The following is a 23,648-nucleotide window of genomic DNA, read 5'->3' as shown; positions in this document are numbered from 1 at the left end:
TGTGTGATAGTTAAGGACCTTAGGGTTAGGGTGTGGGTTAAGGTAACTGCATAGACAGTAATGTATGTAAGGTTTAGTGTAGGGTTAAAAGTAGGGTTTTGGTTAGTGTGTGTATGTGATTTAAGTATTTTGTTTGGGTAGGTAGCACGTAGCGTGCGGTGGGGTTGGACAACTATGACGGTTCGAGATTTTGAATTTCTCGGTTTAGGGTGTTCGGTGTATTCGCGGTTCGGGTAATATGTGTCGATGATTAAGAAGTTATGTACTCACCATAACTTTCCATCTGAGTAGGTGACTTCATTTGTCTGCAACCTTTGGGTCTTGGATCCGACTTTGGATCCGTGCCGGCAACTTATTTTACAGCTTATGGATCTGAGCTCCTAGCTCCTCCCCTTACCCATAATCCCCTGCCAACCCTGATTGACCTCAGATCAAGTTTGCCCTTATACCAAATCTCAGACCAAAAGTGTCCCGAAAGGGACCAAGAAAGGACATTCAAGAATAGACTTCTGAAGGCCAGGGGGAAGGAGGGGGGGATGGTTGCAGACAAATGAAGTCACCTACTCACATGGAACGTTATGGTGAGTACATAACTTCTTAATCTGAAGTAGGGACTTCATTTGTCAGCAATCTTTGGGACAGAGTCCCCAGCTACCTGAATCTTGGGAGGCCATCATGGAAGGATGTTCCGGAGCACTGCGGAGCCAAAGGATGCTCTCCCTCTGGAAATAACGTCCAGCTTATAATGGTTATTAAAGGTATGAGATGAGGCCCAAGTGGCTGCAGATCAAATATCATCCAAAAATACTCTAGATCTAAAGGCAGCAGAAGTAGATATGGAGCGAATAGAATGCGCCCGTACTCCCTGAGGTACGGGCCTCCCGGAAGTTTCATAGGCCAGAAGAATACACTGTGAAATCCATCGTGATAAGGTGACCTTAGAAATAGCTTTACCCAGATTGAATTTGGCAAAGGAAATGAACAACTGATTGGATTGTCTGTGACCAGCAGTCCTATGAATGTAGATGCGCAGTTGTCTGTGCACATCTAAGGAATGCAGCTTGTATTCTCCTTTATTCTGGTACTTAGGGAAGAAAACTGGCAGGTTAATGGACTGATTGATATTGCTTTCTGAGGCCACCTTAGGAAGAAAGGAGGGGTTGGTCCTGAAGTATACTCTATCCTGATGAAAAATCAAGTAGGGAGGTTTCACACAAAGGGCCTGAAGTTCGGAAACTCTTTTTGCTGAAGTGATGGTGACAAGGAACGCCGTTTTCCAGGAAAGATATTTAAGTTCGGCCGAGGCAGCTGGTTCAAAGGGAGGGTCAGTCAAGGCTTGAAGGACTAATGATAGATCCCAAGGGGGTACAACTTCCTTGACAGGAGGCCTGAGCAGGAAGGTACCCTTGAGGAAGGTTTTACATAATTTCGCAGTCATCAAGGGACCTGACTCGTGTCCCACATGGTAATGAGAAATGGCTGCCAATTGAACCTTGACCGTAGAACAGCTAGCTCCCCGTTGAAAAAGTCCGGTGAGGAAATCCAAGACGGACGGCAACGAAGCCGTGAAGGGATCTATGTTATGGTGTTCCGCCCAGATGGAAAAACGCTTCCATTTACTGCAATAGACTTTTCTAGTGGAAGGTTAATGTGCTGCCACCAAGATGGCTTTAACTGGTGAAGAGATGCCAGGAGTCCTGACTAAGAGTGGAACTGGAGCAGCCAAGCTGTCAGCTTCAGGTTGTCCAGATTCGGGGTCGGTAGGCCTAAGGGATGGGATATTAGATCCGGAATGGGATCCAGAATCCAGGGAGGATTCACCAGATGAGACCACAGGTAAGGGAACCAAGTTTGACGAGGTCAGACTGGGGCAATGAGGATCATTCTGCTCCCCCAACTGAGAGGCTTTCTGTATCAGTTTCAGCATCAGGGGTAGAGGAGGATAGGCATAAAGTAGACCGGGAGGCCAAGCATGCACTAGAGCGTCTCTCGGGGCTTCCCCGAGGGGGGGGGAATCAGAGCGAAGAAGATGGAGCATTTTGTGTTTGAGGGAGTGGCAAAAAGATCGCAGCAGGGTTCCCCCATTCGGCAAAAATCCGCTTCGCTACCTGGGAATTGAGAGACCACTCGTAAGGGGAAAGAATAGTGCGGCTGAGCTTGTCCGCCAGAATGTTGGACCGTCCCGGAATGTGCGTTGCGATAAGGAAGCGGTTGGTGGAGATCGCCCATTCCCACACCCTCATGGCCTCTCGACAGAGAGGGTAGGACCTGGTTCCCCCCTGTTTGTTAATGTACCAGACAACCGACATGTTGTCCGTCTGTATCGCAATAGTTCCTACGGGGAGAAGGTTCTGAAGTGCTTGCAACGCCAACAGCACCGCCCTCATCTCCAGAACGTTGATATGCAAGGAGGTCTCTGTGTCGTTCCACGTGCCTTGGACCGTTCTGCCTGAGCAATGCCCCCCCCACCCGAGGCGAGAGGCATCCGTGGTCACCGTCGCAAGGGGAGGCGGCGTGCAGAAGGGTCGTCCCGTATGAAGGTCCGGGGACTGGAGCCACCATAAGAGGGCCCTCCTGCAAGCCCTGCTGAGTGAGATAGGATGGTTGAGGGGGACAGACTAAAAGGACCATTGGACTAAAAGGGTCCATTGTAGCACTCTCATATTCAGACGAGCGTATGGAAGAAGAGTTATTGCTGCTGCCATGGAGCCTAGCGCCCTAAGGACCAATTCCGCCGGTGGGACATTTAATTGGAGGATGGCCCGCACATGGAGTCTCAGGTTTTGAAGTCGCTCCAAAGTGAGGAACGCTCGCAGACTTCTCGTATCTAGTTTGGCCCCTATGAAATCTATCACTTGTGTTGGAGCAAGGGAGGATTTGTCCAGGTTGATCGTAATGCCTAGATGGGGAGCTAGCCGGAGAAGGTGATTTCTGGCTGCGCAGAGTAGATGTCTTGTTGGGGCGGACAGGAGCCAGTCATCCAGGTACGGGAAGACCTGCATTCCTTGGAGTCTCAGGTGGGCCGCTATCACTGCTAACACTTTGGTAAACACCCTGGGGGCTGTGGTGAGACCAAAGGGAGGGACCCTGAACTGATAGTGACTGGCTCCCAGCCGAAGCGGAGAAACCTCCTGGATCGTCTGTCCATTAAAATGTGGTAGTACGCATCCTTGAGGCCTACTGAGCACATCCCCGCAAGAGGGGGAGAATGGATTGAAGGGTGACCATCCGGAATTTTTCTTTGGTTACTGACAGGTTCAAGAGTGAAAGGTCGAGAATCGGTCTCAAGTCCCCCGTCTTTTTTGGCACCAGAAAGAACCTGGAGTAAAACCCTAATCCAAGTTGATCTGGGGGGACGGGCTGGATGGCTCTTTTTTCTAGCAGCTGCTGAATTTCTGCAGCTGCCACCTCCCTCTGATCAGGTGGTACATCGGGGAGGTTTTTGAGTCTGGGGACATGGTGCAGTGGGATTTTGTAACCTCTGGATATGATACGAAGCACCCAGCGATCTGATGTAATGGACTCCCAAGCCGCCAGGTGCTTCGAGAAGCGCCCCCCGACTGCCTCCAGAGTGGAGCAGTCGGGCAACCCCTCAGGGATGCTGCGTGGGCCGATCAGAGAAAGTTTCTCTGGACCCAAAATTTCTCGGGGCCCCTCTGCCTCTAGGGCGGCGTCCTCCCTGTCCTCCTCTGCCACGGAAGGACTGGTTGTCCGGAGCAGGATGGGAATGTTGCGATTTCCAGAACCACATCTTCTTCTGTCCCTTTTGGTTCTTGGAGAAGGACCTCTGGAGAGCAGATTAGCGGACTCCGACGGCAGACAACGTCTTCCCGTCCTTTTCGCTCTGGACAAGTGTCTCGCGAACAGTCTTGCCAAACAAGGCAGAACCATCAAAGGGGGCATTCGCAAAGGACGCCTTAAAGGGCTCCGCGAAGTCACAATGTCGGAGCCAGGCCTGATGTCTCATGACTAGACCTGCTCCGCTGGCTCTAGTGGCTCCCTCTGTGGCGTGGGACAAAAGCCGCATAGAGGTATTTGAAACTGATCTTAGAGTGGCCATACAAGTGGAGTACAACTGCTTGTCCTCCGCCGACATGGACTCTGGGGGGGAAGCAGCATATTCTTTGATAAGATCTCGCTGCATCCTGATGACATGTGCCATGTAGTTCAGGGACCTTACTGAGAAGGTCGCTGAACTAAATACCCGCTTCCCGAGGTGATCCATCGAGCGGGACTCCTTGCTCGGTGGATGGACCGAGGGGCTCTCCTGAGCTAATTCCCTCTTTGTGGCTGCCGCCATCAACATGGCATCTACGGGGGGACCCTTGCTCCAATGGGACCGGTCTGCAGGGGGACTCAAAATTCTATCCGGGCATTTGGGGACTGGCTCCACAGTGTCCGGCTCCTTCCACGCCCTGGTGGTGATAAGGTCCACCAGGGGGTTGGCCGGAGGGGACACCCAAGAGGTAGACGGGCCTGCTTTGAATGCCTCCAGGAACACAGACTCATCGGAGGAAGCCTAGAGGGCAGACCCCCCCCCGATCCTGAGCATTTCCATGATGTCTCCAAAGGAGACATCCTCGGGGGGTGACCTTGGGGAGCCTTCCCCTTCATCCAAGTCCGTGTCCTCTGTTAAGGACTCGGGGGAGTCCACGTGTCTCCTCTTACACTTATGCTTGCGAGGCATTTCCTCGGGGAGACTGTCCGAGGAGGTCTCACCAGCAATATCCTGTTCCAGTGGAACAACCTGGGACATCGAAGCAGGCTGTCCCTGTGGCCGGGTAATGGAAGCCTGACCCAGCAGAGAGGGAGTGCAGGGTGGAGCCGATGCAAGGACCGGGGGTCCGGATGCTCTCAACAGAGCCCTCTCCACTACATCGAAGGCAGAGGGGGAGCCCCTCTCCCTGGGATCCGAAAGCCGGCTCCCACTCGGATCCGATGAAGGGATCGGAACTGGCACCGAGGCCACCGGATCCGAAGGACCCGTGTGCTTCGACCTGGACGGAGCCGAAGGCACACTGAATCTTTCGGATCCGAAGCTCGGCCCATGGCTCTGAGAGGTCGGATCCGACGAAGGACCCGACAGACTTGAGGGCAGGGTCGGATCCGAAGTACCCAGTACTGTCGGCACCGATCCACCCCCGGCTCCAACGCTGCCCGGCTCTGAGCGCTCTGAACCCGGGAAGCGGGTCAGAGAAGGAGCTATCGGGGCAAAAAAAGGTGTTGAGCTCCCCCACGAAGGGGGGGGGGGAGGCAAGAGCACTCCCATCTGCAGCTGGGCCTGGATGATCGGGTCTCCTCCTCCTCGGGTCCCGGGAAAAAGCAAGGGGATCGGATCTGAGGAGGAGGGGACCTGGAAGCCATGGAGGGAGAAGCCCTCTTAGCTGGGGGGGCCGAAGCGGAGGCCATGGCCCGCCGCTTGTGGTGCTTCTCCCTCCTTTTCTCCCTCCTGGCCTCCCTTTCCTCCAGCGTCTTAGTGGGAGTTTGAGTCCCGGCTGGAGGAAGGGGGGCAAGAGTGGCTACCACCAAGGGCTGAGGAGGAGCCACGGGAGTACCGGAGGCCGAAGCTGGATCCGGGGGCAAAAGTCCCGCCAGAACCAACTTCGACCTCCGCTCTTTCAGTGCCCTGGAGTTGAACGCTGCGCAAATGGAACACCCTGAGGACAGGTGTTCAACCCCAAGGCACCGAACACACAGAGTGTGGCCATCCACCGGTGAAAGCTTATGGTCACACTCGGTGCACTTAGAAAAAATGGGTTTTGGGGCCTCCGACATTAGAAAAAATAACTACACAAACACACCAGGCCCCAAAAACACAAGCAACGCACACTCTACGAACCAGCGAGGGGAGGAATTACACTAAAAATGAATAAAATTAACAAAAGGGAATCCTAAACACACACACTATTTAAGAAATCAAAGATTTTCTGTATTAACAAGTTTTTTTCCAAGACTTATCTGAAAGTCACCAGGATCTCTGAAATCCAGCTGTCTCTTCTAAGAGCGGCAAACTAGGTCTGAGGTCAATCAGGGTTGGCAGGGGATTATGGGTAAGGGAAGGAGCTAGGAGCTCGGATCCATAAGCTGTAAAATAAGTTGCCGGCTCGGATCCAAAGTCAGATCCAAGACCCAAAGGTTGCTGACAAATGAAGTCCCTACTTCAGATTCCGTATTCGCTGTTTAGGACTTTTACGGTTGTAATATAACTCCCATAGCAACACCTCTGTGACTAAGCTACTCATAAATCGAATGACCTTAAAAGCAAAGTCATGACACAGACGGCTATATGTTATTCTAAGAACATCAGTAACATTGCCAAGTAATCAGAACTAAATGTACTCTAAGAAGGTACAATTAATCCATCTATCTATAACTCCTTTTCCCATTTTTTTGCACATGGGGTAGGGGTGTCACACAGTGACAATCTTCCTTGCATAATAAAGGTCTGCATTCACATTCACTGGAAAGGGAATCCCTAATACATCTGTGACTTAATTCTCTGGTACTAGGAATTGAAATAGAAAGACCTTGAAACAGGATAAATACGCCATCAGCACTATGACTGCAGACATTCAAGGTATAACTGAGGGTGACACTATCAAGTGAGAGAAAAAAAAAAGTGCTCAATATGAACAACAGATTTTCTTGTGGACTACTGGAGGAGAGTCAAAATGAGCACAACCTATACTCAGAGTCCTGAAGGTTGTATGAAACGGTTTAAGAGCCAAATAACTGAAATGCAAGTGTGTGCGTGTTAGACAAAAGTTTTCATACAAGGCACAACACAGAGACAGGCTTGAACAGTGTTCCTTAGTGATTAGGAACCAGTGTAGCTATCAGCATTTTGTCCTCCTTCATCTCCCACTGGAATATGACATGGACACCCATGAAATTCCTTTGCAGTGCTTAAAACATTACATTGGGTTCGTAGGTGTGGTTCTTGACTAGGTTGCCTGCTATATTCCCAATCCTTCTGACAGGGTGGCTTCTTCCACTTTCTACCCATTCAGCTGTGATGCACATCAAAGCTCCATTTTGGGTCATGTGCTCATCTTAGTCAGTGTAAAGGTCTAAGCTGTCACTGTTATGCTGACAGTACACAGTGTTAACCTCTTGTCACCTCAGGATGTTATGTCTGCTGCCAACTAAGTTTTGGATAATCAGTAATGGGCTGAAGTTCAAGCCACACCTCAGGATGCTAGTGCTCCACTCCTGTGGACCAATACCACGTAATGTGGTAATAAGCTAGAATTCATGTCAGAAGTCCATAACCTTTCTCTGTGGCTTACAGGGATAAAGCACTGACTACAGTCCAAGTCTGATTAGCAATTCAGAAACTGAAAGAGCTAAGCATGGATGGATGACAGTGAGGGGCCTACATTGGCTCGCCCATCTTTGACAGAGAAAGCTGGTTATTCTGGTCAACCAATCTGCTTCCATGAAAGCAGCGGTTTGAGTAAAACAAATGACTAAGGCTTGTAGAGGTGATATTGGCTATCACAAGTCTGTGACAACAGCTATCATGGAGCATTTGCAGGAGCATAATGTAAGTGGGACTGTACAAAATACAGTCAGCCACTAAGAAAAAGGTTAGGGTCATAACAAAAACACCACACATTACTGCTTTGTGTGACACCTGTGCCAGACTGCTTCCATTTTGGAGATGGGGACCAAATGGGCAGAGGTAGCAGGTCAACAGCTGCCAGGAATGGGGGCAACAAAAAAAAAAACAGAAGAAAGGTGCACAACTTTACAAAAAACTGTAGTAGTAGTAGTAATACCTGTGAGACAATGCAATAATGCCTGGTCAGGTGACCTGCTCAAGGTCATACAAATGGCAAATGAAGGCTGAGGGAATTAAACCATGTACCATGGGAACTACAGCTCACAGCCTTAACCTCCTGCATGAACTTTGGGGTATTCCTTGGTGAAAAGACTGCAAAGAAGGACCAGGTGTCAGCTGTTTTCAAGTCTTTACTCTACTACCTTAGGAATACTGCCTTAAGAAACACCAAACATAACAAGCAAGTTCCCTGTATTATAAATGCCATGGTGTCCTCATATATGGACTGTATCTGGAGCTCCAACATTCAGAGCCAGATCGGGTGAAATTTTTGTAGAATTTTACAGCTCAGCTAATGATGATTTTTAGTTCTTGTCACAGACCTGATGAAGGTGTTATTGCATTAGTTAGCTAGCTAAAAAGTCAGTCTTTTTATATTTTTGAGTGTATATTATTTTTGTATATGTTATATATTTCTTAATACATGATTTGGGAATGTGGGTTGCAAATAGATAGGTACTGTCTTCCTTAACTAGGATTTAGTTTGACCTAATGAATAGTACTGTGTGGGGGTGGCTACATGTTGTTCTAAAATGCACTTTTTACAGCCTACTTATATTGTTTGCCTTTAATAGGCTGGTTTAAAATTAAACAATACGTATATTTTCCACACCTACTTCTCAGTGTATAAAAGCTGATATGTTTAACATTGTAAATTATTTCTGATTTTTGTTACTGAGGATCGCTTGCCTGTGATGAATAAAGGCTTGTTTACTTTGGAACACTACCTCGGTTTCATGATTTTCATTTTCATAATTCCCTCAGCAAGTCACCTAACTAGATATTATTCCTGGGTCACGTGGGTACTACTACTACTACAGTTTGTTTTTAAGTTGTGCACTTTTCTTCTGTCTTTTTGTTGCCTCCATTCCTGGCAGGTATTGAGCTGCTACCTCTGCCCATTTGTTCCCCATCTCCCAAGATGGCAGCAGTCTGGCACAGTCATCACACAAGCAGTCGTGTGGTGTTTTTCTTATGGCCCTAACCTTTTTGTGTTACTGTGACTGAATTCATCAACGAAGTTTTAAGATGATTAGGGTAACTACCCCACCCAAGGATGTCCACAGAATTTGAGAAAAAAGGGGATGAAGGGAGGGAACTGGAACTGTAAGACTGAATACCCTCAAACATCTACAATCATGGGTAGTTCCTAACACAGCTGTACTATGTGAATCATATAATTCACTGTTGCAGTACAGCTCTTGGGAAGAATCCCACAGCTAAAGAACCAGGGAGTGGCTGGCAATAGAGAGAACATGGTTATGAGTCTACGCAGAATGATCAAAGCACAGCCTGCCCTGGTCTTGGATACAATGCTCATATTGCAATGGCTGGAAAAGGTGTGTACAGGCGGCCAATAAGCTACTTCCAGAATGGATTACATAGTGACTCTACTAAAGTGACTGCTGTAGGCATCAGGTTGTGCTAAATGTGCTTCCGAAGCAACGACTGAGGGACTGTGGTATGTATGTATGTTACCTGTGGGACTAGCACAGCCCTGCCCCAGTTAACCACTACTTATAGGTTCATAACTGAATACCAGGTTAACTGCTCTGAAGGGCCATTTTAAGACTAGCCGAAAACCTAAGGTCAAAATCAAAGCATGTACCTTGTGTCTTCGAAGTAAACCCCTTAACCAATAAGGTAAACCCACTCTCTGAGCCCACCAAGAAAACTCTTTCCCGATGGAATAGATAAGAGAGTCACCTGGTACAGAGAGTGAAAGAGCTATTGCCAAAATGATCCTAAGATATGAATGGATTTTTCTCAAATGAAGTCTGGCTACGAGGCTCAAAAGTATGGAGGACGAGATGTGCCCTATGACCTTGAGGATCTTTCTGCAACTTCTGTGTCAAATCTACAAAGAAAGCTTTCAGTCTTCTAGGCTCTGATTTTGGGAAAGAAAAGCTATCTGTCTCTATCCAGTAGAGCATGCAGGAAAAGTTTTGACTTCTTGAAAATGAGGCTTCACTTTGGTATTTTTGGGAAGAAACTCAGATAGCCAAGCAGTACAAAGTAAGCTTCAGCGATCTTAGGACCCTCTTCTGCTTACAGTCGTTTGACCAGGTAAGAATTAATACATGTCCCCACACTATCACATATGTAAGAATTAATGCATGTCCCCACTCTATCACATATGCGAACACTGGGAAAAAATTTCTAGTGAGTACCATGGGAGCTGAAAGGGATAAATGTACACCAGAAGTGGTCCTGACTGACTCTGAATCTTAAGTTCTGCTTCTGTAATCTCTGTCAAGGACCATGAAGGCATGTGCCCTGCAGATCCAATAATGCTGCTGGAAACAAAGACTGAAGGGTCAACATCAAGAACTGGTCACTCTATGGAATCAGTTTAGCTTTGACAAACAAAAGCCAAGTCTCCAAGGAATCACTCTTCTCCACAACAAGGTACAGCTCGGAGAAAACTGCCTTCTCCCAAGGAACTGTCTACACTATCCCATAATAGACAAGCTAGTCCCCACAGACTATGCTACATGAGTTTGTTCCTGAAATAAAGGAGATATTCTTATGAATAGAGACACAATCCTGATATCCAACCTGTTTTCTTCCAGAAAAAAATCCAGCTTGGCCACATGTCAGTAGTCAGGCTGCATCAGGTCTATGTGAAGCATGACAGCCAGAGGTGAGAAGGGGTATACAGCAGTGCTCCCAGAGGTGGGAAGGGGTATGCAGGAGTCCTAAGTGAAAGACTAGCTGTAGTCGAGTTTTTACCAGAGTCCAGAAGAGAAGCAGTTATTAAAAAAGGGATAATTTGCATAATCCAATATCACATTTACAACATACATAAAATAAACAGCACCAGTATTCCCGTTCTAAAGACTTAAACCTTGCCTGTTATATAAATAGGACCTGCTGGAGAGACAGGTATATATCCTAGAGACTACCCTATCTCTGGAACAGGCTCCCCATCCATGTGAGGCAGAGTTCCTCCCAAACCCAATTTAACTGTAACTGGACAACTGGATGGGGAACTGGAAATTCAGTTCTGGCTTGGCACCTATGTATGTAATGGACACAGGGAGCCTATAAATGGTTCATTTCCCAAGCCTTTGCTTATACTACCAAGAGTACCAGAACTCATCACTGATTAGGGATGCAAGGCTAGGCTTGAAAAAGGCCCCAGTGGTCATTAACCTAGCACACCTCTATGAACCTAATTAGCAGGGCATATAAAATATTGCATGATAGCTATAGTAATCACTCAAAAGAGGTTAGAAAAGACTGGGAAAAGAGATAATATACAAAGTTTGTGTTAAAAGTAAATGCAGAATATTCATGAGGAGAAGTAAGGTTTAAGGGATAGAAGGAACTGAGTTTTTAGGTAACACTGGAGTGATGAATGCTCATTGAAAACGTATTCTGCAAGAAAACAATGAGAAACATCATTTGGTTTGTTTCCTATTCTGTCAATGCATGTGCATCTATGTCAATATTCCAACTGTGACTTAATAAAGAGGTTCTTAACAAGTTACAGCAGGCTCTATAAAGGCATTCAAATTATCTAAATACTCCCTTTTTTCCCTTTAGCTCTGTGCAGTTGCACCTCCTCTTGTGCTATGAGACTCCTCTTCTGCAATAATTTAACCTTTAACAGACCCACTAAACAGTTCTTATTACTTCTCTCCCATATGTTTTTCTTTCCATCATGTTTTTAAAGTCCATTTTCATTTTAGAACATTCTCTAGCTATCCCTTCGGAAGTATTTTCTGTATTCCATAATAACTCTTGACTCCTACCCATTACCCATTTCTTAAATTCCTCTCCTTTTAACAGATGGGCATGAAAGCACCATTGCCTCATTTTTCATCACTAACCTGCATCTTTATCCACTGTATTTATTTATTTATTTATTTATTTATTTATTTTTGGGGGGGGGGGCACCTGCTATACTTACCGGATGGGTTTCAATTAAATATACATGCTCTTGTCAAATATAATTTCTGTCCAGTCTAGCCCACTTTTTGTATCTCTGGTAAGAATATGTAAATATTTTTGTAACAATTTTTATTAGTTTTAAATAAAATGTAACTAAACATATTGAACTATTAACATCAACATATTTACAAAGTCAACGAATCATATAAATTCTAATATAACTAATATTAGTAAATTGACATTTATATGAGTCCCTTAATTTTATCCGAGAGTTGTAGGAAGAAGTAATATTGGTGGTTCTCATCCTGACTGTTGGATTTTTCTCTTTTAGAAACCATATTCACTATATTTGTAAAGTCAGAAAACAAAGGTGAGGACTTTTTCTTCCAAGTTTCTATTATAACTTTTCTAGCAATAGCTAAAACAGACCACATCAAAGGAAAACAGAGTTGTGTAAAATCTTACCATGACGGTAGATGTCCTCTTTACTGTTGCAGTATTCATAATAGTAGGGATCCCTTGCCAAGGGCGTCCCCGCCATCCAGCCAGTACACCAAAGCCTTTACGTTGATTTGTGCTATGCTGTATGTCACACGTATTCTCCCCATGTAGTGTAGGGTCATAAAGGTGACTTCCGAACGTACCATCCTCAGAACTGAGAGCCCCAGTAGGAACACCAGTTCACGGAAAGAGAGGTAATCAGTACATCCAGAAAAGAAATGGACCAGGAGGTGGAGAGAGGGAGTGAATATTGCAACAGTGAAGAAAAGGACACCTATCGTTATGGTAACATTTTATCCAACTACTATGTCCTTCCATATTACTGTTGCAGTATTCATAACAGTATGGAGCGTGCCAAAGCTTATGAAAAAACTTGGGAGGAGGAAGGACCAGCAGAGCCCTCTAGGGAGCCAAGAAGAATGGCCCTAGCAAAACCAGCTGTAGCTCTTTGGATTCCATCCAACCTGTAGTGCTTGCTGAATGTATGCACAGAAGTCCAGGTGGCTACCTCAAGAATGGAGTTAGTATCTAAACCCTTGAAAAAAGCACCAGAAGAAGCCACAGCCCTAGTAGAATGAAGCTTAACAGGAAAAGGAAGGCTCTTACCATGAAAAGAACAACAAAAGGAAATAGCTTTTGAGATCCAAGAAGAAACAGTTTGCTTGGATATAGCTAATCCTAGGGACCTAGGATGAAAAGAAACAAGCAGCTGATCAGATTTCCTAATAGCCTTAGTCTTCTCCAAATAAAATCTGAGTTGTTTATGCACACCCAGTGTGTACAGCACCCTCTCACTGGCAGATTGTGGAGAGAAAAAAAAGTGGGCAAATGAACAGACTGATTAAGAGACAACTCATTAACCACCTTGGACATAAAAGAAGGATTAATACGCAAGGACACCCTGTCCTTATGAAACACCAAAAAAAAAGATGACAAGCCCTAAGGGCTTGAAGCTCAACACCTATCTGGCAGAAGTAACGGCCAACGAATGTACAGTCTTCCAACAGCAATGTTGCAAGGAAGCTGAAGCAGCAGGCTCAAAAGGAGCCTGAGTCAATTTTTCCAAAAGAAAATTAAGATCCCAGAGAGGAGCAACAGGCTTCCTGGGAGGTCTCATATGAAGGACACCTTTAAGAAATTGTTCAGCTTCAAATCTAGAAGCTAAAGGAGAAAAAAGACAGACAAGCAGAAATAGCTGATAAGAGGGCCTTAACAGAAGAATAAGCCAACCCAGCAATGAGCAATTCACACAGATAATGGAGAACCAAAGGAACATCTACAGAAAGTGGATCCAGGTTATGAGAAAGACACCAAACAGAAAACCTCTTTCATTTGGATAAATAAGATTTCTTAGTAGTGGGTTTCCTGGCCTTCTGCAGGACCCTAAGCGTGCCCTCAGAAAAAGGGTGCCTATTTAGAATCAATATCCTATCACCCACAGTGTCAGCTGAAGAGTGGACAGGCGGGGATGGATGACAGATCCCTTGTCTTATGTGAGGAGGTCCATCTTGTGAAGTAACTTGTAATGACTGCCTTTGGCTAAATGCAGAAGAAGAGGGAACCAATGCTGTCTTGTCCAAAAGGGAGTCACCAACAAGATTTTGGGAGTACCCAGCTGAATTTTGAACAGAACATTTGGAATGAGGGGAAGGGGAGGGAACACATAAAGAAACGTCCCCTTCCAAGAAAAAGATAGGGCATCCACCTTCCAAGCGAGAGGACATGGGGGTCTGGCACAAAAAAGAAGTTGTCTATTCAGGGGGGAGGCAAACAGATCTATTTGAGGAGCACCCCACTGGTGTACAATGGCCAGAAACACATCCCTGTGAAGCAACCATTTGTGGGATTGGGTTAAGGTCCTGCTTAGAGAGTCTGCCACAATATTTTGACCTGAGGGAATGTAAACTGCCTGAAAAGTCACTTGATACTGGCCAGCCAGATACCACACTAGAAGTGCCACCCAGAAAAGAAGATAAGATCTTGTTCCCCCCATCTGTTCACATACCACCTCACTGTGGTGTTGTCTGTAAATATCTTGGGAGATCCTGGTGAGAAAAGAGGATGAAAAGCCTGAAGCGCCAGCAGAAGAGCTTCCATCTCTATAACACTGATGTGCTCTTTCTGTTGAAGAGGTGACCACACCCCCTGCACCTTTAGGGAGCCAAAGGCTGCTCCTCATCCCATGGTTGAGGTGTCTGTGGACAGCTACTGAAAGGGAAGAGGGTGATGAAAGGGGAGCCCTGGGTTTGCAGATAACTGTTGAATCCACCAGTGCTGTTCCTTCTTGAGACAAGGAAGAAGAGGAATGACAAAGTCTAGGGAGTGTGCATGTTGAAGCCAAACTGACTTCAGAAACCACTGAAACTTTCTCATGTGGAGTTTGGCCAGATGGTGCATAGGGATGGTGGATGTCATAAATCCTACAGCTCTCAGAAACTCCCTAACTGTGATACAGGCCATCAGAGGAAGATTTTGAAAGAAGGAAATGTGTGTCAAGAACTTGGGAGGAGACAGAGATGCCAGCATAGGCACCGTCTGAATCCTGTACCTCAGAAAAACATGGTCTTGAGAAAGAGTGAGAAAAGACTTCTTGAAATCTATTGTGAACCCCATGCTTTGTAGAAGGGAAATGGCAAAATGAAGACTTTGTAACAGGATCTCTGGACAGGATGCATGAAACAGGAAATCGTGCAAGTAAGGAAATACTTGGATCCTCTGAATCTTGCAAAAAGCAATTACAGGAGTTAGGCTTTTGGTGAATACCCTTGGACAGTAGAGAGGCCAAAGGGCAAAACCAGAGAACTGAAAATGCCAGGAAGCAACAGAGAAATGTAAACACTTCCTGAAAAGCGGATGAATAGGGATATGGAGATAAGCATCAACCAGAGAAACCAGAAAAGCCTGAGGAAGCAGGAAAGGGAACAAAATCTGAAGGGATAACATTTGAAAATTAGGAACTTTAAGAAAAGTATTCAGGTGAGAAAGATCCAACATGAGTCTCAGAGTGCCCTCTTTCCTGAATACCAAACACATTCTGGAATAAAAACCTTCCCTCTTTGAGCAGCTGGACCCTCTTGAACAGTTTCCCCGAGTCAAAAGATCCTAAAGCACCTCTGGAAAAAAGCTTAACTGTTCTTGAGGTGGTTGAGGAATGCCCATGAAGGAGGAAGAGATTTCCAAACAACAAAATATCCTTGACGAATGATGGAAATAACCCAAGAATCTTGGGTTATGCTTAACCAGAGTGGAAGAGACAGAGAAAGATGAAGGGAAAGAGGAAAGTGGCCAAGACGAATTGGGTAGTCAGACAGCACCTTATTTATCAGGAAAGGAAGGCTTCTGAGCAGGAGGGGTCTGTGTAGACTTATCTGGGGTAACTCTCCTACCCCCTTTCTTGCCTTTAGGAGGAGGAGACTGCCTTCTAACAAAAGCTAATTTAGCAGGGTAATTTCTCTGGAACTTAGACACTGGTTAAACAAAATATGTTTCAGATCCTGTAACTCCTTGCCTTTCTCCTGCAGGGACTTGAACAAATCAGCTGCAGCAGCACCAAACACACATCTGTTGTGTGCATCCATCAACTTAGCCTTAATATCATCAGGCAGAGACTGAAGTCATAGCCAGGAATATTTCTTAAAACACAGCTAAAAGCAGTAGCCCTAGAAGAAGCATCTGCTGCATCATCGCTACATTTAATGGAATGGCAAGACACCTAAGAAGTCATCCCTAACAGTGACAACTGCGAAGTCTTACCCTCAGAATCAGGAAGATCAGAAATAACTTGGCAAGCCTGAGAAAGAAGGGCCAAAACATGTCTGGTCATACGAGTCTGATAATTAACAGCCCCAAAGGCTAGGGTGGCGTCCTGCTGGCCTTATTACAAGAAAGAAGCTTAGTTGAGGGAAGTAATTTAGAAGGCTTGTTGGATGCTACGGAGACCACCGAAGGGTTAGCAGATGGACACTTGTAAAAGAATTTGCACACATCAGGCATTATGTAAAATCAATCTGGTTTCTTAGGAGCAGGGGGCAGAGAGTCTGGTGCCTGTGAAGCAGAAGCAAAAGCATCCAGTAGAGCAGCCAAAACAGGAAGAACAGCAGAGGATCTAGGAGACTCCATCTGAAGGACCTCATATCATCTTCACTGCATTTCAGACATTGGGAACAACCCATTAAAAGAACTCCATCACCCTGGTAATGGTATCCCCAAAATAAATCTCCTCAAAAGCAGATTCAGGACTAGAAGACTACTCTTCCTCAGAACCATACTCCAGAGAGGAAGGCATCTGGGTAGAATAGGCAAAGATTCCTCATTTGAATTCTCATCCTCTTCAGAGGAATCCTGATCCCCTGAGCTCTTGAGAGGGGTAGAAGATCAAGGAAAAGTCAAAACAGAGACCCCCTGAGGAGGCTTCAAGGCCATAACAGGGTTGAATGAGCCCTGCGTAAAATTCTGCCATTCATTTTGAGGGTCCTTAGGAGCAGAAGAAAAAAAGTTATGTACTCATCATAATGTTCCATCTGAGTAGTTCTACTTCATTTGTGGGTACTGGATCCGTATCGGATCTGAGCCGGCAAATTCACTAGAATCTGCTCTGAGCTCCAAGCTCCTTCCCTTACCCATAATACACCTCCACTACCTTCCAACCCCAAGATCGAGTTTGCTGAACCTTATACTGATAACCCGACCTGAAGAATACTATATGACCTACAACTGCAGCCAACAGGCTGGTCATATGATAAGGTCAAGGGGAAGGAGGGAGGGACAGTTGAAGACAAATGAAGAACTACTCAGATGGAACATTGGTGAGTACATAACTTCTTTATCTGAAGTAGTTTACTTAATTTGGTCTTCAACCTGTGGGACAGAGTCCTCCAGCTACTAAACTCCTGGGTGGCCCTCATGGAAGGATATTCCACAGCACCGCAGAACCAAAGGATGCTCTCCTTCTAGAAGTCAAATCCAATTTGTAGTGAGAAATAAAAGTATGAGATGAGGACCAAGTAGCTGCAGAACAAATATCCAATGAGACTATAGACCAAAAGGCTGCAGAGGTAGCCATGGACCTAGTGGAATGAGCTTTCACCTGACCCAGAGGAGAGACACCTTTATCTTTATAGACCTGAAGGATGCACAAGGAAATCCACCTAGCAATAGTGACCTTGGAGATAGGTTTACCCAAAAAGGGTTTAGAGAAGGGCACAAGCAATTGATCGGATTTACGGAAGTCTTTGGTCCTGTGTAAATAAAATCGCAACTGTCTATGAACATCCAACAAGTGGAGTTTGTATTCCATTTTATTAGCGAAGTTTGAGAAGAAAACAGGTAAATTAATGGTCTGATTGATGTTAACTTGTGATGCAGCTTTAGGGAGAAAGGATGGATTGGTCTGAAGGGAAACCCTATCTTTATGGAAAATCATATATGGAACTTTGATGGACAAAACTTGCAGTTCTGAAAACCTTTTAGTAGAAGTGATAGCTACCAGGAATGTTGTTTTCCAAGATAAGAACTTAAGATCTGTGGTTGCAGCAGGTTCAAAAGGCGGAGCGACCAAAGCTTGAAGAACCATAGTAAGGTCCCATGGAGGAACAGGATCCTTGACCGGGGGCGTAACAGGAAGATACCTTTGATAAAGGCTTTACATGGTCTGGAAAAGGCCAGGGAGGCAGAATTCTCACCCAAGTGAAGATGAGAGATGGCAGCCAACTGAACTTTGATAGTAGAAGAGCATTCACCTTGTTGAAAAATACTGGCTAGGAAATCAAGAATGGCCGAAACAGGAGCCGTGAAAGGGTCTAAACTCCTCTGAGAAGCCCAAAAGGAAAAATGTTTCCATTTGCTGCGGTAAATCTTCCTGGTTGAAGACTTATGAGCTGCCACTAGAACAGACCTAACTGAAGAGGATAATCCAGGAGTCCTAACGATCACGGGAACTGGAGCAGCCAAGCCGTGAGCTTCAAACTGTCCAGGTTCAGATGAGGAACCCCCGATGGGTGTGAAATCAGATCCTGAATGGGATCCAAGATCCAGGGTGGAGCCAGAGGGTGAGACCAAAGGAAGGGAAACCATACCTGGTGAGGCCAGAATGGGACAATGAGGATCACCTTGTTCCCCAGTCGACAAGCTTTCTGTAGAAACCTCGGAATAAGAGGTACTGGAGGGTAAGCATACAGAAGACCGGAAGGCCAAGCATGGACTAGAGCATCTCTGCGGGACTCCCCTGGCAGGGGGTTCAGAGTGAAAAACTCGCAGCACTTCACGTGGGAAGGAGATGTGAAGAGATCGCAGCAAGGCTGACCCCACTCCAGACAGATCTGCTCCACTACTGAATGATTCAGAGACCACTCATAAGGCATCAGAATAGTCCAACTTAACCTGTTCGCTAGAATGTTGAATCATCCCGGAATGTGCAGTGCTATGAGAAAGCAACTGGTGGAGATCGCCCATTCCCACACTCTCATGGCCTCGCAACAAAGAGGGTAAGATCTTTCCCCTCCCTGTTTGTTGATGTACCAGACCACTGACATGTTGTCTGAGTGAATTGCAATGGTTCCCAGAGAAAAAAAGTCATGAAGGGCCTGCAACGCCAAAAGGACCGCCCTCATCTCTAGAATGTTTATGTGCAAGCTGGTCTTGACAGGGGACCACAGGCCTTGGACTGTCCTGCCCAAACAATGCCCCCCACCCAAGTTGGGAGGCATCCGTGGTCACTGTGGCTTGGACAAGGCCTGGAACAAAAGGCCTTCCCTCCAAGATTTCCAGAGAGCACATCCACTACAGAAGGGACAACCAACAGACTCGACTGATGTGTACTGGATACGATTAGGGAAGTTTCAACAGGGACAATTGTACTGCTAGTGTCCACTGTAGTACTCTCATATGTAACCGGGCACACGGAAGAAGCATTATGGTCACTGCCATTGAACCTAAGGCCCTCAACACTGATTCTGTTGAGGGAAGAAGAGAACATTAGATCAGGGAGACATGCATCCTCAGATTTTGTACTCTCTCCGTGGTCAGGAAGATTTTCCACTGTAAGGTGTCTATCCTTGCCCCAATGTAGTCTATCACCTGGACAGGATTCAGAAGTGATTTAGATGCATTGATTGTAATCCTCAATTGCAGAGCAAGCTTTAAGAAATAATCTCTGATTTGAGAAAGTAGACACCTGGTGGGAGCAGTAAGGAGCCAATTCTCCAGGTATGGACAGACATGAAGCCTCAGGTGAGCCACTACTATCACCATCACTTTGGTCAACAGCCTGGAGGCTGTGGTGAGACCAAAGGGTAGGGCTCGAAATTGGTCATGATTGACTCCTAGCCGGAAGCGGAGGAACCTCCTGGAGCTTCTGTGCATCTTTATGTGATAGTAGGCATCCTGAAGGTCTAATGAGCACATCCAGTCGCTCTCTTGCAGGTATGGCATGATGGATTGTAGTGACACCATCCAGAATTTTTCTTTGGCAACTTACAGGTTCGGGGTAGAGAGGTCCAGAATGAGCCTTAAGTCCCCCATTTTCTTTGGCACCAAAAAGAACCTGGAGTAGAAGCCTGATCCAGACTGATCTGGAGGGATGGGTTCAATGGCTCATTTTCCTACCAGCTTGGAGATTTCCTGTGCTGCTGCCTCCCTTTGCGTGGGTGGTACGTCCGTGAGGTGTTTGGGAGGAACCACAAAGGGGATAGAGTATCTTCTGGATATGATCTGAAGCACCCAGTGGTCGGCTGTTATGGACTCCCATGCCACCAGGTGCAATGACAATCGTCCCCCGACTGCCTCCAGCGTAGAGCAGTCAGGCAATCCTTTAGGGGTGCTGTCCGGGCCTGTCCGAGAAAGGTTCTCGAGACCCAAAATTCCTCGGACCCCCTCTGCCTCTGGGCCGGCGTCTATCCTGTCCCCCTCTGCCTCTGGAGGAAGAAGAGCCCTGAGTGTCACCGGGAATACTGTGACTTCCGGAGCCACATCTTCTTCTGCCCTCTCTGATTCCGGGAAAAGGATCTTTGAGGGTTCGAGAATCAGATTCTGACGGCAGACAGTGTCTTCCCATCCTTCTCACTCTGGACTAAAGTCTCTTTGATGGTCTTACCAAAAAGAGTAGAGCCATTGGCAAAAGACGCCTTGAAAGGTTCCAAAAACTGACATAGTCTGAACCAGGCGATGAGCCTCATGGACACGCCAGACCCAGCCACCCTAGCCACTCCTTCAGTAGCATGTGAGAGGAGTCGCATGGACGTATTGGAGACTGCTTTCAAAGTGGCCATCCTCGTGGAGAACGAGTCCCTGCCCTCCTGCAACATGGACTTAGGGGGACACTCAGCCAGCTCCTTGCCAGGTCGCGCTGGAGTCTCATGACATAGGCCAAGTAGTTCAGCGCCCTGATGGAAAAGGTTGCTGACGCATAAGCTGGCTTCCCTAAGCAGTCCATCATCCGCCATTTTGGTCAGGGGGATGAACCGAGGAACTCCCTTGGGCTAGTTCCTTTTTTGTGGCTGTTGCTACTATTATAGCGTCTACGGGGGAGTCCTTGTTCCATGCTGGTCTATATGATGGCGGACTCAAGATCTTATCAGGCCGTTTAGGGATTGGTTCCAGTGTCCGGCTCCTTCCAGGCCCACGAGGTGAACAGGTCCACCAGGGGATCTGCGGGAGGGGACAACCAGGAAGTAATTGGGCTCGTGCCAAAAACCTCCAAGAACATGGACTCATCAGAAGAAGGTTTGGGGGCGGACCAACCTTCCCACTGGCGCAGGATTTCCTTGATGTCTCTAAAGAAGACATCCTCGGGAGGTGACCTCAGGGAACTTTCCCCATCATCCAAATCCGTGTCCTTGGTGAGCTCCAAGTGCCTCCTCTTACACGTATGCTTGCAAGGCATGTCTCCGGTGGGGCTCTCCAGGGGGAACTCGCAAGCCACTTGGTTCCTCAGGGGGAAAGTACAGTTGTGTACACTTACCACAAATGTAGATGTTCGAGTGTATTCACTGTTGCAGTCATTACATTTGGGTAATCCTGCTGGCAGGTTGTCCTCAGTTGGCCTGAATTCCAAAGTCCTGGGTCTTGTGTTGGCTGCTGTCGCCCCTTCCCTGACGCCATTTTCTTTAGTTTTTCTTGCCCTAGATGTCAGGTGTCCCTAAAAGGGTAGCCAAAATTTATATATATATATATATATATGTATATATATAAATACATGCACCAATATAAACTTTACCTTCATCTACAAACAAATACACCACATAGGTTGTATAAATCAGAGAAGGAAAGATAGGTTCCATCAGAAGAAAGGGGGATGGCGGGTGGGTAACTTGGACTGCAATAGTGAATACACTCGAACATCTACATTTATAAGTGTACACAACTGTACTATGTTCTTCGTGTTTCACTGTTACAGTCATTACATTTGGGTAGAGTCCCAAAGCTATGGACGGGGGGCTGGAGCTAAACAGCATCAGGAGCGGCTATGAGGCCCTGCAGAACTGCAATGGCAAAGCCTGCCCTGGATTTAGAGTAGAGTGGCAGATGATAGTGCTTTGTAAAGGTGTGCACTGAACTCCAAGTAGCAGCCTCTAAAATGTCTTTGGTTGGTACTACCCTGAGAAAGGCTGCTGATGTGGCTGCAGCTCTGGTTGAATGTGGCCTAATGCCCTTAGGCACTGGCTTGCCATGGTGTATGTAGCAGAAACTAATGCAGTGGCCTATCCACATTAAAATAGTCTGCTTTCCTTGTGATCCTGCAGCATTTGCCACTAGTAATTGCTCTGTCTTTCTGAAAACTTTGGTTCTGTCCAAGTAGAATCTAAGCTGTCTGTGTACGTCCAAAGAATGCAGAATTCTCTCCCCCTTGTTCTGTGGATTTGGATAAAAAGTTGGCAGATGAATAGTTTGATTAAGAGCCACACTGGACACCACCTTAGGCATAAATGTTGGGTTTGTCCTCAGAGAGACCCTGTCTGGATAAAAAATGATGAAAGGTTCCACAGCCATGAGTGCCTGTAGCTCTGAAACTCGTCTTGCAGAAGTTATTGCAAGGAGCAGAGCTGTTTTCCAAGATAAAAACTTTATATCAGCAGTAGCAGCTGGCTCAAAAGGAGGCAGGGTGAGTTTTTCCAAGACACAGTTGAGGTCCCATGCAGGCATTGGTGATCTCCTTGGAGGCCTTAAATTTAGGTAGCAAGCTGAGAGGTTACCTTATCCGAAACCCCCGCAGCTGAAGAACCTTGTAATGTATCTCTTAGCTCTTTCTGGAGACTCCTCTGAAGCCTAGTGAAGTGGGTCAAATAGTTCAGTGACCTTAAAGTGCAGGAAGCTGATGAAAACACATGCTTTCCGTACCTGTCCATTGTTCGAGATGCTTTATTCAGTGGATGGACAGATGAGGAAGTCTCAGACAATTCCTGTTTGGTGGCTGCCGCCACCTCCATAGCACCCTTTGTCAGAGGGAGCTGTAATAAATTTATCTGGCCTCCTCGGAACAGGTTTCACAGATTCTGGAGAGCCCCATGCCTTTCAACTGACTACATTCAGGAGCTGGTCAAAAGGCGGAGTCACCCAAGAGGCAGAGGGGCAAGAACCAAAACCCTCCATGTACACAGACTCATCCTCAGAAGGGTTGATGGACTTCCAGCCACCTCTCTGTTTGAGGATGTCTAGGATGTCTGCAAAGGAGACATCCTCAGAGGGTGACCATGGGGACCCTTCTGAATCATCTAGGTCCATGTTTAAAGAGACAGACTCCTCAGGGGAGTCTACGTTTCCTCTTACATACTCTCTTCCGAGGGACTTCTCCAGAGGGGTAATCTGGAGAAGTTTCAGAAGAGATGGCTACATCCAATGGGACGTCCTGGGTCTCTTGGTCTCCATGCCTAGGGAGGAGAGATGGCAGATTCCGGCACTTTTGGGGAAGAGTGCTTGGATCTGACAGTGGAGCTGTCTGGGGCGACAGCACTCTCCTCATGACCTCGAAGGTACCATGACCCCGCTCCGAAGAACCATGAGACTGCTCTCGATTCAAGGCGATGGACTCCGAGGCTGATGTAGGTGTCGAGCTCACCTGTGCCGAGGCCCCGAGGGGAAGATTCAGATCCAACAGTTGTCTGACCTGACTCTCCCCCCGGGACCCAACGGGGGAGCGTCGATCCTTAAACCCCTCAATAGATGACGGCACCGAGGTCATCGGAGCGGAAGTTGGAACCGAACATCCTGGAGCAGGTCTTGGCCCTGACAGTTCCACTACAATCAAATCCAAGCATTCTGGCTCCAAAACCACCACATGGGTCAGAGGAGGAATCGACAAAGGGGGAGTAATGGTTGTCAGGCCCGACTCCTTCTGGGTTGGTCTCGAGAGAATCTTGGCCAGCGCCAGTGTCTGTAACAGCCTCTTGACCACCCGCTCCACATCATCATCCGA

The 23,648-nt window shown here is 46.7% G+C and overlaps 1 protein-coding gene across 4 annotated transcripts in view; it reads right to left on the bottom strand.

Annotated features, from left to right (window-relative positions):
* The window catches only part of CABIN1 (calcineurin binding protein 1), a 4,301,447-nt gene that overhangs the window by 1,530,387 nt on the left and 2,747,412 nt on the right, over window positions 1-23,648 (bottom strand). The window lies entirely within an intron of this gene.

The sequence above is a fragment of the Protopterus annectens genome, chromosome 4.part0, assembly GCF_019279795.1.
Source record: "Protopterus annectens isolate FY-2018-M chromosome 4.part0, PAN1.0, whole genome shotgun sequence".
In the NCBI taxonomy this organism is placed as follows: domain Eukaryota; kingdom Metazoa; phylum Chordata; order Ceratodontiformes; family Protopteridae; genus Protopterus; species Protopterus annectens.
The sequence above is the reverse complement of the archived record's forward strand: the minus strand, read 5'-3'. Positions and strand labels throughout refer to the sequence as shown.